Source organism: Gossypium hirsutum, chromosome D08, assembly GCF_007990345.1.
Source record: "Gossypium hirsutum isolate 1008001.06 chromosome D08, Gossypium_hirsutum_v2.1, whole genome shotgun sequence".
NCBI lineage: Eukaryota > Viridiplantae > Streptophyta > Magnoliopsida > Malvales > Malvaceae > Gossypium > Gossypium hirsutum.
The window spans coordinates 7273469-7288070 of record NC_053444.1 but is presented as its reverse complement, the minus strand read 5'-3'; positions in this window follow the sequence as shown (position 1 = coordinate 7288070).

Sequence of the window (14602 nt, the reverse complement as noted above, 5' to 3'; positions counted from 1 at the left end):
AGATAAAATAATGGAATTGGTATCCAAAGTTCCAAAAGTGCTTAACTCCTTTTTCAACTAAAAAATTATAGAATTTGGTAAAATCGGTTGTAGAGGCAAAACATAAGGAGAAATGAGGCCGAATATTGGTGTGATTAGAGGAACCACAACTTGGACTGTGCTACTACATGTGTCATCATGTGCCGTGCTAATGGGCACATGCTCATCTTTTATAATTACACAAATTTGTTGCCAACTTTCCTTCTTCTTTCCTTTTTCGGTCATTCCATCCAACAATGATACGTTGCTTTCTCTGCTGCATTAAGTTTTGTTTTTATCTATTTTGGTGAGCACTGATGATCACATGGATGAGTCCAAAACAAGATAACCTGCATAAATACACAAATGTAATGCAGTGATGCATAAAGCGGCTAGCAAGGTCTCATTAAGATTGTGAAAATTGTACTTGCTAAAAACATGGTTATATCCCAAACTTTTACACGCTCTCCCATGATGTCTTTGTATTAGGATTTTAAAATTATTATAGATATTCTAAATATTTATTATTTGATTAAAAGATGTGAATTTGGATTAAAATATTTAAATTTATCTATACAAAACGTTTATAATTTTAATTTTTGTATATAAATTTTTTAATGAATTTAAATTTGAATTTTTGCATATTTAAATAGTCGAAAATATATAAATATGAATATCCAACATATATTAATTTTTAATTCGAATTTAGATTTTAATAAGTGATGGGCATGCATAAATTGGAATTGGTGATGGGTGTGCAGAGGAGGATTTGAGTTGCTGAGCCAGAGCCGGTCAAGTCATGTGTTGTCGTATGATGGGTTTTTTTGGTATAATTCCAGCATCTATTGAGCGGTTGGGTACGGTGAGGATCTTTCGTTTCACCGTCACGGCCACAGACTAGATGAGTGAACAATTTGGGTCACATATGAATTACTGGACTCAATGCCTTCCATGAACCTTATCTCCTACAATCTCTCATTCTATGTTTTTATATCTTTATATGTATTTTGGTATTAATGTATTTTAATATATGATTGATTTTTTAACTAATTTTTTTATATGTTTGTAACTTATTTTTAATTTTTATAAAATATATAATATATTTACATTTAAATATATTTTAATTATGTAAAAAATTTAAAGTAGCTTCAAGGTATAAAAAATTTAATCTAATGATTATATTTTATTTCTAATGTAATTTTAAAAATAAACTTATTTGTATTACTATTTCTTTTGGATTTTTTTTTAAAGAGAAAACAATTTCATTAGTCGAAACATTATTACAACGTATAAATTAGTAAGGTAACAAACTAGAATAACACTAATGGGACTTATCTACTAAAAAAAAGTACTGCAAAAGTAACTAAAAATGTGAAGTTTGAGAACAATATTGGCAGGAAAATTGAGCAGTGCCAACTGCTTCAGGGACTATTAAAGAACAAAGATGATCATAATGATATGTTTAAGCAATTCGGTTTCCCTACACCTATGAGGTCTTGCCTAGAGAGACAATCCACTATCTTAACACCTCGCACAACAAGTGATTACAAGTTCTAACACTCGCCAGATTAGCAACCTCATTTTTGTACCTAAGATCTAGATCGTTCTCCTCCAGGTTCCCTCTTGAAAACCAAGTAACTCACTTGTTTTCACACTCACTACACTCCCAATTACAAGTTGCTTATTGAACGAATAAATGCTAAAACTCTCTACAAAAAATTTATACAAATCTCAAGTATTTAAACTATTATCAATTTGCTAACATACTAGATCAATTACAATCGATCTTCCCATCAAAATAGTATAATAAGCTTGGTGAATATCTTCAATAAGTCTAGAATAAGTCTTCAATCTTTAGATATATTACCAAGTTACCCTATCCGATCTGACACAATCTTATCAAAATAGGGAAGTCAATTTGCTTGAATATGTTAAACTTGTATGACCCGAATCCCATTTGATCTAACTTGAAAAGTTCGAGGTGCAACTCTCTTGTTAAAGAAATAAAATAGAGAGGCAATATGGGGACCTTGATGCACAAGTTGAATCTATATAGGACTATATATTCTATTAGACGGGTTGTTTAACCCTTTTTAAAATTGTGTATAGCCCTAAACCTCTTATATTGTTGTTTTTCCAACATTAATGAATTTCTCCTCCTCTACCTACGGTTTTTTTCCTGATAAGGGTTTTTCACGTAAAATCTCTGTTCTTATTTTCGTTTTTATTCCTTTGCGATCATTTCTACTGTAACAACCCGATTTTTAGTGATGTCGGAAACAGTGGTTCGAGACCACCAAATCAAGCAAATAAGCTCGTAAATTTTTATTATTTAATATTTACGACCCAAATGTGGTTTTTAAAAGATTTTTGAATTAGTAATTTGTGTTTTATAAGGCTTTATTAGGTTAAGTGATTTAGAAAAGAGGAATCGAGATCTTGATCCTATAAATCGAGCCATAAATATTTTTATAAATATTTACGGGGTGTCATTAAGGTAGTATTAAATTTTCTTTAGAAAATTTTAACGTTTTGGTAGTTAATTAATTAAAAAGGACTAAATTGAAAAAGGTACAAAACTTACTAATTAAAGAAATAGTGATTAAATAGCCTAAATAGTAAATAAAGAAGGACTAAAAGGGCAATTGGACCCACATGGGATGGCTGAGACGACATAAGCATAGAAAAATCAAGGAATTGATGTGAAATAAGGGCAAAAGTGAAAATTTTGCCAAATTTAAGTGAAATAAAAGGGAAATTGAAATTCTAGACATTTTCATCATCATTTTTCAGTTCTAAAATAGCCATTGAAGAGGGTTTAATCTGGGTTTTCAATATTTTCTTCATGTAAGTTTAATTCTTACTCTTTCCTTGAAATTTTTATGTTTTGGGACTTTTACAATTAGATCCAACTAACCATTTCATTAGTTTTTTATTGTATTGAAAATTTTGGCAGATACCATTGATAATTTTATATGATTTTAGTTATTATATGATGAAATTGAGATGTTGATGGATATTTAAAGGTATTTATTAAAGGATTTTGGATGAAATCATGATTTAGGGATTAAATTGAAAAGTTGTTGAATTCATGAAAAATTCTAAAATTTCATGGAATTCATGGGCTTCTATTGATATATATGAAAATATCTAGGCTTGGGATAAGGATTTAAATTGCATGAATTTCATTTTCCGAGTCTAGAGATGAAATCGTCATTAATTAAAAGTATAGGGGCAAAATGATAATTTTGCCTAAGATGTGACTTGGATTGAATTGAATGTGAATTGTATTAAATTGATGTTAAATTTACTCGTATAGATCCAGATAGATCAAAAATGGAGTTAGATTGTGGAAAAGAAAAAATATCGGATTAGTAGTTTACAAGTCACGAACAATTGTCGAGGTAAGTTCGTGTAACTTAATTGTGTATATTTATATGATTATATTGAGTGTTGAATTTTTAAATTGTGTAAATGTCATATATGTGTATGTAATTGATCTCATAACTGAAAATCCCTGATAAATAAATAAGTCTCGTTTGGATAATGAAATTCGATGGATACAGGGTTCTGTTTCCCGAAATGGTAGTGTTCCTGCATATGTTGCGGACGTACTGTAGCTCGAAAGAGCATCCTGTTACAAGCCCTCTCAAGCTTCCCATTATAGTGTTCTTGCGAGCTTCTTGTTAAATGCTCTTCGGAGCATCCCGGTTGGTTGTGACCCTACATGTGTTGTGGGCACACCGCAGCTCTTATGAGCTTCCCGTTATATGGCTCTTCATGAGTTTTCCGATTAAAGGCTCTTTGCGAGCTTCCTGTTAGTGCTCACTTGAACTTCTCGTTATATGGTTATCCAGTTCTTCTCGTTAATTGCTTTTCAGAGTTACTTGTTAATTGCTCTTTAGAGCTACCCGTTATAGGCTCTTTGTGAGCTTCCCGTTATATTGCTCGGGTAAGCTTCCCGTTACAAAGCTCAATGAGCTTCACGTTATAGTGCTTGAGAGAGAGCTTTCTGTTTAAGTGCTTATAAAAGCACTCTCGGATATGAATTGACGGATTTATAGTATTGTACACTTCAGGTGTACTACCCAAGTATCTATTGAGATTTCAAATGATTCAACGGGTGAAATTCTGACACAAGAACATGTGAAATCAAAATGAAACTATTATTTGTATATGCATGAAATACTTGGAAACTCGATACCGGATGAGCTCATCCTTGTTCTTGTTATTCACATGAAATACATGACTAATATGTTTGTTGAGGTTATATGTGTTAGGCTAATTGCCAAATTGCTTTGGATGTATTATGCATGTTTATTATATAAGTAAATGAGTGGTAAGTTAATTTCTCGTTATATGAACTTACTAAGCATTAAGTGCTTACTCTGTCTTATTTCCTCTGTTTTATAGTACTCGGAGGCTCGTAAAGGTTGGAAGCTAGTTGGAGCTACATCACACTATCCCCTGGACTTTTTGGTATGTATATAAATAGTAAACTAATTTTGGTAATAATGACATGTATAAGTTAAATGTTACCATTGATGGCAATTTAATGTTGGTTGAAATTGGCCATTGGAATGGCTGTTAAATGATATGTTTTGATATGTAAATAGTCTTAATATGCTTGATGAGCATGTTTAAAGGAGTGAATGAGGAAAATCATATAAATATATTGGATATTAGTTTATGATAGTGTATTTGGTAAAACATGTTTATAAGTATTTTGCTATTTTGGTCAGTTGGACACTTGATCATAGGTATTAATATGTCATGCATAAGACTTGATTTTGGCTAGGTTTAAATGCCTTGAATTGGCTTTTGAATGTGTTTAAATGTTTACATAGGTGGAAGGTGAAATTGGATGAAGAATAAGGCTTGGAAATGACCTTATTTTGTCCACACGGGCAGAGACACGAGCGTGTGTCTCAGCCGTGTGCGACACATGGCCTAGCACATGGGCGTGTGTTCTGGCTGTGTGTCCCCTGCATCTTAAAATTTTAAAACAGAATGCTCAGAATTGATCACACGAGCGTGTGGCATGGCCGTGTGACCCCATGCACTTAAATGTATTACAAGCCATAAAGTTACATGGGCTGAAGACAAGACCGTGTGCCCTACTTTAAATACCACACAGCCTAAGACACGAGTGTGTCACTTGGCCTTGTGAGCCACATGGCTTGACCACACAGGCATGTGTCCCCTACACCTTAGAAAAATTTTAAAATTTCGTAAAAAATTCTCTGAGTTTCTGATTTAGTCCCGATTCGATTCTAAAGTGAAATTTGAGCCTCGAGGACTCTCATAAGGGATTTTATGAATAATATACGACATGAATGTTAAATAATAATATGAAATGTTTGTATTTAATCTATTTATTTTGGTAATATTCCATAACCCTATTCTGACGACAAATAAGGGTTAAGGGTGTTACATCTACTACCATTATCGATGTATGGTATTAGAGCGTTCAGGTTGCTTGTCTCAATCATGGTAATGGTGAAATTGAAGTATGATATTCCGCTGTTAGATAGCAACATCAAATTCGTGTTGTGGCAGGTAAAGATATAGCCAGTTATTACGTAGATGGATTTGGACGATGTCTTGCTAGGTTAGATAAGATGCATTCGACCATGTCACTTGAAGAAAAGCAACGTAAGGATCGAAAGGCCCTATCGCAATTACATCTTCATTTGTCGAATGAAATTCTACAGAACATGTTGAAGGAGAAGACCACAGCTGCATTATGGTTGAAGCTGGAGCAAATATGCATGTCGAAAACCCTAACTAGCAAGTGATACGGATGAATGGAACAGGATCATAAAATTTGTCTAAGTCGCAGATTTGACTTAGGGCTCTAGACGTTCGAAAAGAAACTTGAATGTTAACACAACCTAAAACCCAAACAAATCCGAGTCAGATAAAAGAAATCCTAAAGAGTTTTGGAAACAAGAAGAATCCAAAACCCCCTTTAAGCGACTCTAGTTTCCCCTCAAAGAAAAAAAACTTGGCAAGAAAAAGTTTGAAAATGATTTCCACAATTTGAAAAGATTGTTAAAAATCTTCTAAAAGAAAACTCAAGAAAATTCTTGAAAATAAAAGCTCAAAAAGAATTTATTAACTCAAAATAGAAGTTGTTGAATAATAATGAATTGATTGAATTGTGTACAATGTAAAGGTCTTTATATAATCTAGCTAAATAAATCTAAATAAAATTCTTAAGTATACTAGAATTCTAATTAACCAAAACAAGAAGTAGTTTTAAACTAAACTTTCTTATTGACATAAAATTCCTAAATAACTTACAATAATTAATAAGTATAAAAAATTCAGAATAAAAATGTAACAGCCTGTTTTCGATAGAATTAGAATAGTGGTTTCGGGACCACAAATCCGAGTCTGAAAAGAAAATTTTTTAATATTATTTTATGGTCCACAGTACGATAATAATGTCATATGAAAATTTCGTAAAGAAAATTTACCGATTACATGTTTAATTTGATAAAGGACCAAATTGCACAAAGTGAAAAAGTTGAGTTCTAATAGCTAAAGGGATTAAATAACTATAGAACTTTAAATTGGAGGTCCTTATATGGTAAATAGACCTTTAAAAATGCTTAGTGATTAAGGATGATGATTCATCCATGGAAAATAAAATAAAGAAAAGGACTAAATTGGAAAGTAAAATAATAAATGATGATAAATGATAAAATAATGAAAATACAATCATTTATATCATCTTTCCCAAATTAAAAGTATGGAAACACTAGCCATGGAAACCTAAGATCAAGCCAAATTATTTTGCTTGATTATGTAAGTATTCTTTCCCCATTTTTAATAATTTTTATGTTTCCGATATCGTAATAGCTTAATCTAGCTATCTCGGGGATTAATTTGTAAAGTTATCTAGGTACTAGGGATTTTCCATGGATGAACATAGATGAATTATAAAATTTTATGGTATAAAATGAAAGGTTGTTGATAGATAAACAACTTTTGTAAAGTGAATTTTTATGAAATTAAAGATTTAGGGACTAAATTGAAAAGATGTGAAATCCATGGAAAAATTCTAAATTTTATGAAATAAATGGGCTCCAAATGTTATATGTAAAATTTGACTAGGCTTGGAATACAGATTAAATTGCATGAATTTTATTTTTTGAGCCTAGGGATGAAATTGTCATTAATTAAAGGTAAAGGGACAAAATGGTAATTTTTCCTAAGATGTGAATTGGACTGAATTGAGTATAAATTGTATTAAATTGATGTTAAATTTACTCGTATAGATCCGGATAGAGCAAATTCAGAGTTAGAACGAGGAAAAGAGAAAGTGTCGGATTAGTAGATTTTACATACACAAACATTTGTCGAGGTAAGTTCGTGTAATTAAATTGAGTATATTTATATGTTTGAATTGAATGTGTATTTTTTAATTGTATAAATTCTATGAATACATGAAATTGATCACATACCCGACAGTGTTTGATAAATGTTAAATCCCGTTCGAATAAATGAAAATTTGATGGATACAATATTCCCGATTTGTTGTAGTCCTGCATATGTTGCAGACACACTATAGCTCTTACGAGCATCCCGTTATAAGCCCTCTCAAGCTTCCTGTTATGTGGTTCCTGCGAGCATCCTGATCGGTAGTGATCCTGCATGTGTTGCAGACATACCGAAGCTTTTTGTAAGCGTTTTGTTATATGATCAGTAGTAATCCTGCATGTGTTGCGGACATACCGCAGCTCTTTGTGAACGTCCTGTTATATGGCTTTCCGGAGCTTCTCGATATGGCTCGCTTGAACTTCTCGATATATGGTTATCCGGAGCTTCTGATTAATGGCTCTTCAGAGCTTCCCGTTAAAGGCTCTTTATGAGCTTCCTTATTTAGGCTCTTATGAGCTTCCCATTATACCACCCGGATATGCTTCCTGTTACATGGCTCACATGAGCTTCCCGTTATATGGCTCGAGAAAGTGCTTTTTAATTATGTGCTCTAATAAGCACTCCTGAATATGAATTGACGGATTATAATTGTACACCTTGAGTGTACTACATTTGTATCCATCAATATTTCAAATAAATTCAATAGGCAAAATCCTGACACGAAATGAATTATTACACGTATCTGTATGAAATATATGAAAATAATGATACATGATATATGAAAGTATGATATGATGATATATAAACATGAAATTTGTTTAATAAATATGTTCATCTATTATTGATTTGTACACCTCGAGTGTACTTCCCGTGTTTCCATCAATATTTCAATTGATTTAACGGGAAATATCTTGAAATGAAATAATTTGAACTTGAGACGGATTATTATGAAAATGTACTTGAAATACATGGATATGATTTGTATATGTTATATGAATTCATGATGTGGAAAGTATATATATATGAAAATTTGGTTACTGTTGAGCCCATACATGTTTTTTGATATTTGAATGAAATATATGACTAACAAGGGTGATGAGGATATGTGTTAAGGCTTGTGATCAAATTGGTTGATCGTGTCTTGCATGTTTATCTTGAACATGAATGAATGGTAAGTTAATTACCATGTTATACGAACTTATTAAGCATTTCATGCTTATTTTGTTTTATTTTCCCCTATCCTATAGTAATTCAGAAGCTCGTTAGATTGGAAACTTGGCGGAGATCACTCACACTATCCATCGGCCCATTTCGGTATATATGGTAAATCAATTATGGTTATAATGACATGTATAGGTTAATTGGTAAATATTGGCATGTATATATTTTGGTTATAACTAGCCATTGGAATGACTTGTGATGAACATGTTTTGATTTATATAAGAAATTATGTCATGTTTGGTATGTGTTTGAAATGATTCATTTAAGCTAGTATATTTGATAAAATATGCATAAAGGTGAACTTGATATATAGGTAAGTATAAGTATAACATGATAATAAATTATCATTTGAGGTGCCTAAAGGCACATTGGTCGAATGTTTGTATTGCATTATGAATATGTAAAAATGTTGGTGTAGGTGGAAGACAAATTAGGTGAGAAATGTGGGTTGGAAAATAGCCTATTTTTGTCCATACGGGCAGAGACACGGGCGTGTGTCTAAGTCGTGTGTGACACATGGCCTAGTATATGGGCGTGTGACCCGAGTTAGAGAGTTACACGGCCTAAGACACGGGCGTGTCCCTTGGCCGTGTGGCTCACACGGCTTGACCACACGAGAGTGTGTCCTCTGCACCTAGGAAAAATTTTGATATTTTCTGAGAAATTTTCTAAGTACCCGGTTTAGTTCCGACCTGATTCTAATGTACATTTTGGGCCTCAAAAGCTCATATAAGGGACATTATGATTGATTTTTTTATATGAATGCTATAAGGCATGAATTTATCTGTTTATCTGATCTGTAAATTCCAGTAATGCCCTGTAACTCTATTCCGACGACAAATATCGATTAGGGGTGTTACATTTATTAGTATTAGAGCTACAGTTTAGTCGGTTCTCAGATTGAACGTAGCATATGTAAAGTCTAGAAATACATGGCATTATATAACCTATGATAGTGTGATATCTCCCGACTCTGATGAGAATTGTTTTACTAATAGACAGAGATACTTTCCAACCGAGCTAATTCCAAAAGTGATACTCAAGTATTTGAGTAAAAAAATTTTACTTATGATGAAACGGAACTCATAGAGGTATGAATAAATGTTTGTAATGAAAATATTGATGATAAATGTTATGTTATACGTGTGTATATATGAAAGTCAAATTTTGAGGCTTTACGACTTCTACCCCCTTACCAGTACAGTTTTATACAATGAAATTCATAAGATTTATATTGATTAAGTTCAAAAGTGTGAAACTGAAAAGTTCAATGGCTGAATGATTAATAATGCAGTCAGAGCTGAGAATGGGTTAGTAAGTAAAGATGGTTTTAAAAGAGATATCAGATTATTCTGAAGATTATTCGGGATATGCAATGTCACTGTTAAGGAAGAAGCTATTCATGAGTAATTGACTTATTCAGGTACTATATCTACAGAATAGATTAACCGTAAATTTCTTTTGGGTTGGTCTATTTAGTAAACTGAATAATGTGATATCATTGATGACTTTAGTAGTCAACGGAATAGTGATGAAATTTAAAATATATCTGAATGCAGTTGTTATAATCGGGTATTTTATAGTGATCTCCTCTGGGTATTATATATATTCTTTTATGCTTAGAGATATATGTAACTATTCATTTTCAAATGTGATTCTTATCATATAGAAATGTTGGCTAATTAATAATATTAGACGGAATTATTATAAGTCAGGTTGATTCATGAGCGGTATTGCTATATTTTTCTTTGGTTTTCTAATCAATTATGTTTGATAGAAGACTTGATGATAAGATTCATATGATACTATTTTCTAATTCTACTAGCTAAAGCTCTGAATTGCAAATATGCAATTTATATTGTCTCTATCACAACTGTTTTTACTACGTATGCGTGATATTACTCTTCTGGACTTTCTTTGAGATATCATCAATCTCTTTATTATTCAATGTGGTTTTTATTCTTGAAAATTCAGTATAGCTTCACATTTTAGATTTAATTATCTCGGTTTTATTGTCATTCTTATGGTCTATTATTATCTATCAAACATGGTTTCTCTATGAAAGATATTCATTGGCTGGAGGTAATTACATTTATTGCTGTTATAAATCCTGACTCGATCAAGCTCGGTGATAGGATCTCAGATTATAGAAATTTTATTATGGCATTGGTTGTTATTGGGGCTACTTTTAGTTTTAATCTTCCATTTTGGAGTACTCTATTTATGTTGAGGTATTGTTCCATCTATATTGTTGAAATGCTAGTCCTATTATAGCACTATGGTTTTAATTTATCTGATAGATGTGGCTTCAGAATAATTCAAAACTTTAATGTTAATAATTGAAATAGCTTTATTATATGATCCCTTTTTATTTTTCGTGAAAGGGTTTTCTATGATAGCTATATCGATGACACGGTTATTACAGAAAGAAGTAAGATTTGAATATTCTGATAAATGTCAATAAAGTTTTGATCAGTTGAAAGCTCTGTGGACTGAAGCATCGGTTCTGGTTCAGCCTGAATCGGGTAAGGAATTTGCAATTTACAATGATGCATCATTGAATGGTTTAGATTGTGTTTTGAAGTAGGAAGACAAAGTAATAGCCTATGCTTCCAGACAGTTGAAAACCACATGAAAAGAATTACCTGATACATGATTTAGAATTGACAGTTATGTACCGAAAATTTGGTGACACTATTTTTTTGATGAAAAATGCCATATATTTATTGATCATAAAAGTTTAAATTGTCTGATGTCGCAAAAAGATTTGAATCTTAAACAGTGTAGATGGCTTGAACTGCTAAAAGATTATGATTTGGTAATTGATTATCATTCGGGAAAAGCAAATGTAGTTGTGGATACTCTAAAAGAGAAAGTCTTTGTTTACCTTATGAGCAATGAATAATTGATTATCATTGTCTAATAATAGTTCAATTTTAGCTGAGCTTAAAGTTAAATTGATGTTTCTACAACAGATTTGTGAAGCTCAGAAAAATGATAATAAGTTGCAAGTTAAACGAGTACAGTGTGAAACAATTTCTAATTCAAAATTTCAAATAGAACTTGATGATTGTCTGTTATTGCGAAGTAGAGCCTGTGTACCGAAGGATTCAGAGCTTGTACAGAAAATTTTGCATGAAGCTCATAATAGTACTATGTCTGTTTATCCCGGGAGTAATAAAATGTACAATGATTTGAAAAAGATGTATTGGTGGCCTGGAATGAAATGTGATATTTCTGAATTTGTATTTAAATGTTTGATATGTCAGCAAGTTAAACCTGAACAACAGGTATTGTTACCTTCAGGACTGTTACATCCGGTGACGATACCGGAATGGAAATGGGATAAAATTACTATGGATTTTATATTGGGATTACATTTATCTCCAAAAAAGAAATATGTCATTTGAGTAAATGTCGATCATTTGACGAAGTCTATGCATTTTATCCCAGTATGAATGGATTTCTCACTTGCTAGAATGGATGGGATATATGTTTCTGAGATTGCCAAGTTACATGGAGTGCCAGTCTCCATTATTTCTGATAAAGATCCACGTTTCATATCCTGATTTTGGAACAAATTACAAGAAGCTCTAGGTATACGGTTTCATTTTAGCACCGCATTTCATCATCAGACGGATAGTCAACCTGAATGTGTAATTCAGATTTTTGAAGATATGATTCGGTGCTATGTTTTAGAATTCGAAGGCAATTGGAAAAGAAATATTCGCCGTTAGTTGAATTCTCATATAACAAAAATTTTCAATCAAGTATTAAAATGGCACCGTACGAGGCTTTGTATGGTCACAAATGTAGAACTCCATTATATTGGACTGATCTTAGTGAGAAAAAGATACATGGAGTTGATCCGATTCATGAAACTGAAGAAAAAGTGAAAGTGATTAAAAATAGTTTAAAAACAGTTTTTGATCGTCAGAAATCCTATACGGATCTTAAACGAAAAGAAATAGAATTCCAAATCGGTGATAAGGTATTCTTGAAAGTTTTACCTTGGAAGAAAGTTCTTCAGTTTGACCGTCAAGGCAAATTAAGTCTTCGATTTATTGGGCTGTATGAAATTATTGAAAAAAAATCGGACCTGTTGTGTACCGGTTGGTATTACCGTCAGAACTTGACAGAATTCACAGTGTTTTTCATATGTCTATGTTACGACGATATTGATCAGATCCATCACATGTTATTTCTCTGATAGATATTGAAATTCAGCTTGACATGACTTATAATGAGGAACTGATCAAAATTTTGGCACTTGAAGTGAAAGAACTGAGAAATAAAAAGGTAGCTTTAGTAAAAGTTTTCTGGCAATGACATGATATAAAAGAAGCTACATAGGAACCTGAGGAAATTATGAGAAAGCAATATTTGAACCTCTTTACTGGTAAGATTTTCGAGGACGAAAATTCTTAAGGGGGAGAGTTGTAACAACCCATTTTTGGTAAAATCAGAATAGTGATTTCAGGACCACAAATTTGAGTCCGAAAAGAATTTTTTTAATATTATTTTATGGTCTACAGTACGATAGTAATGTCATATGAAAATTTCGTAAAGAAAATTTACCGGTTACATGTTTAATTTGATAAAGGACGAAATTGCACAAAGTGAAAAAGTTGAGTTCTAATAGCTAAAGGGATTAAATAACTATAGAACTTTAAATTGGAGGTCCTTATATGGTAAATAGACCATTTAAAATGCTTAGTGATTAAGGATGATGATTCATCCATAGAAAATAAAATAAGGAAAAGGACTAAATTGGAAAGTAAAATAATAAATAATGATAAATGATAAAATAATGAAAATATAATCATTTATATCATATTTCCCAAATTAAAAGCATGGAAACCCTAGCCATGGAAACCTAAGCTCAAGCAAACTTATTTTGCTTGATTAGGTAAGTATTATTGCCCCGTTTTTAATAATTTTTATGTTTTCGATATCATAATAACTTAATCTAGCTATCTTGGGGATTAATTTATAAAGTTATCAATGTACTAGGGTTTTTCCATGGATGAACATAGATTAATTATAAAGTTTTATGGTATAAAATGAAAGGTTACTGATAGATAAACAACTTTTGTAAAGTGAATTTTTTATGAAATTAAAGAATTAGGGACTAAATTGAAAAGATATGAAATCCGTGGAAAAATTTTGAATTTTATGAAATAAATGGTCTGTAAATGGTATATGTAAAATTCGGGTAGGCTTGGAATATAGATTAAATTGCATGAATTTCATTTTCCAAGACTAGGGACGAAATTGTCATTAATTAAAAGTAAAGGGGCAAAACAGTAATTTTGCCTAAGATGTGAGTTGGACTGAATTGAATATAAATTTTATTGAATTGATGTTAAATTTACTTGTATAGATCCGAATAGAGCAAATTTGGAGTTAGAACGAGGAAAAGAGAAAGTGTGGGATTAGTAGATTTTACGTATAGAAATATTTATCTAGGTAAGTTCATGTAATTAAATTGTGTATATTTATATGTTTGAATTGAATGTGTATTTTTGAATTGTAGAAATTATATGAATACATGAAATTGATCACATATCCGACAGTGCCTGATAAATGTTAAATCTCGTTTGAATAAATGAAAATTCGATGGATACAGGATTCTCGATTTGTTGTAGTCCTGCATATGTTGCAGACACACCATAGCTCTTATGAGCATCCCATTATAAGCCCTCTCGAGCTTCCTGTTATATGGTTCCTGCGAGCATCCTAATCAGTAGTTATCCTACATGTGTTGCGAACATACCGCAGCTCTTTGTAAGCGTCCTATTATATGATCGGTAGTAATCCTGCACGTGTTGCGGACATACCGCAACTCTTTGTCAGTGTCCTATTATATGGCTCTCTGGAGCTTCTTGATATGGCTCGCTTGAATTTCTCGATATATGGCTATCCGGAGCTTCTGATTAATAGCTCTTCGGAGCTTCCCGTTAAAGGCTCTTTG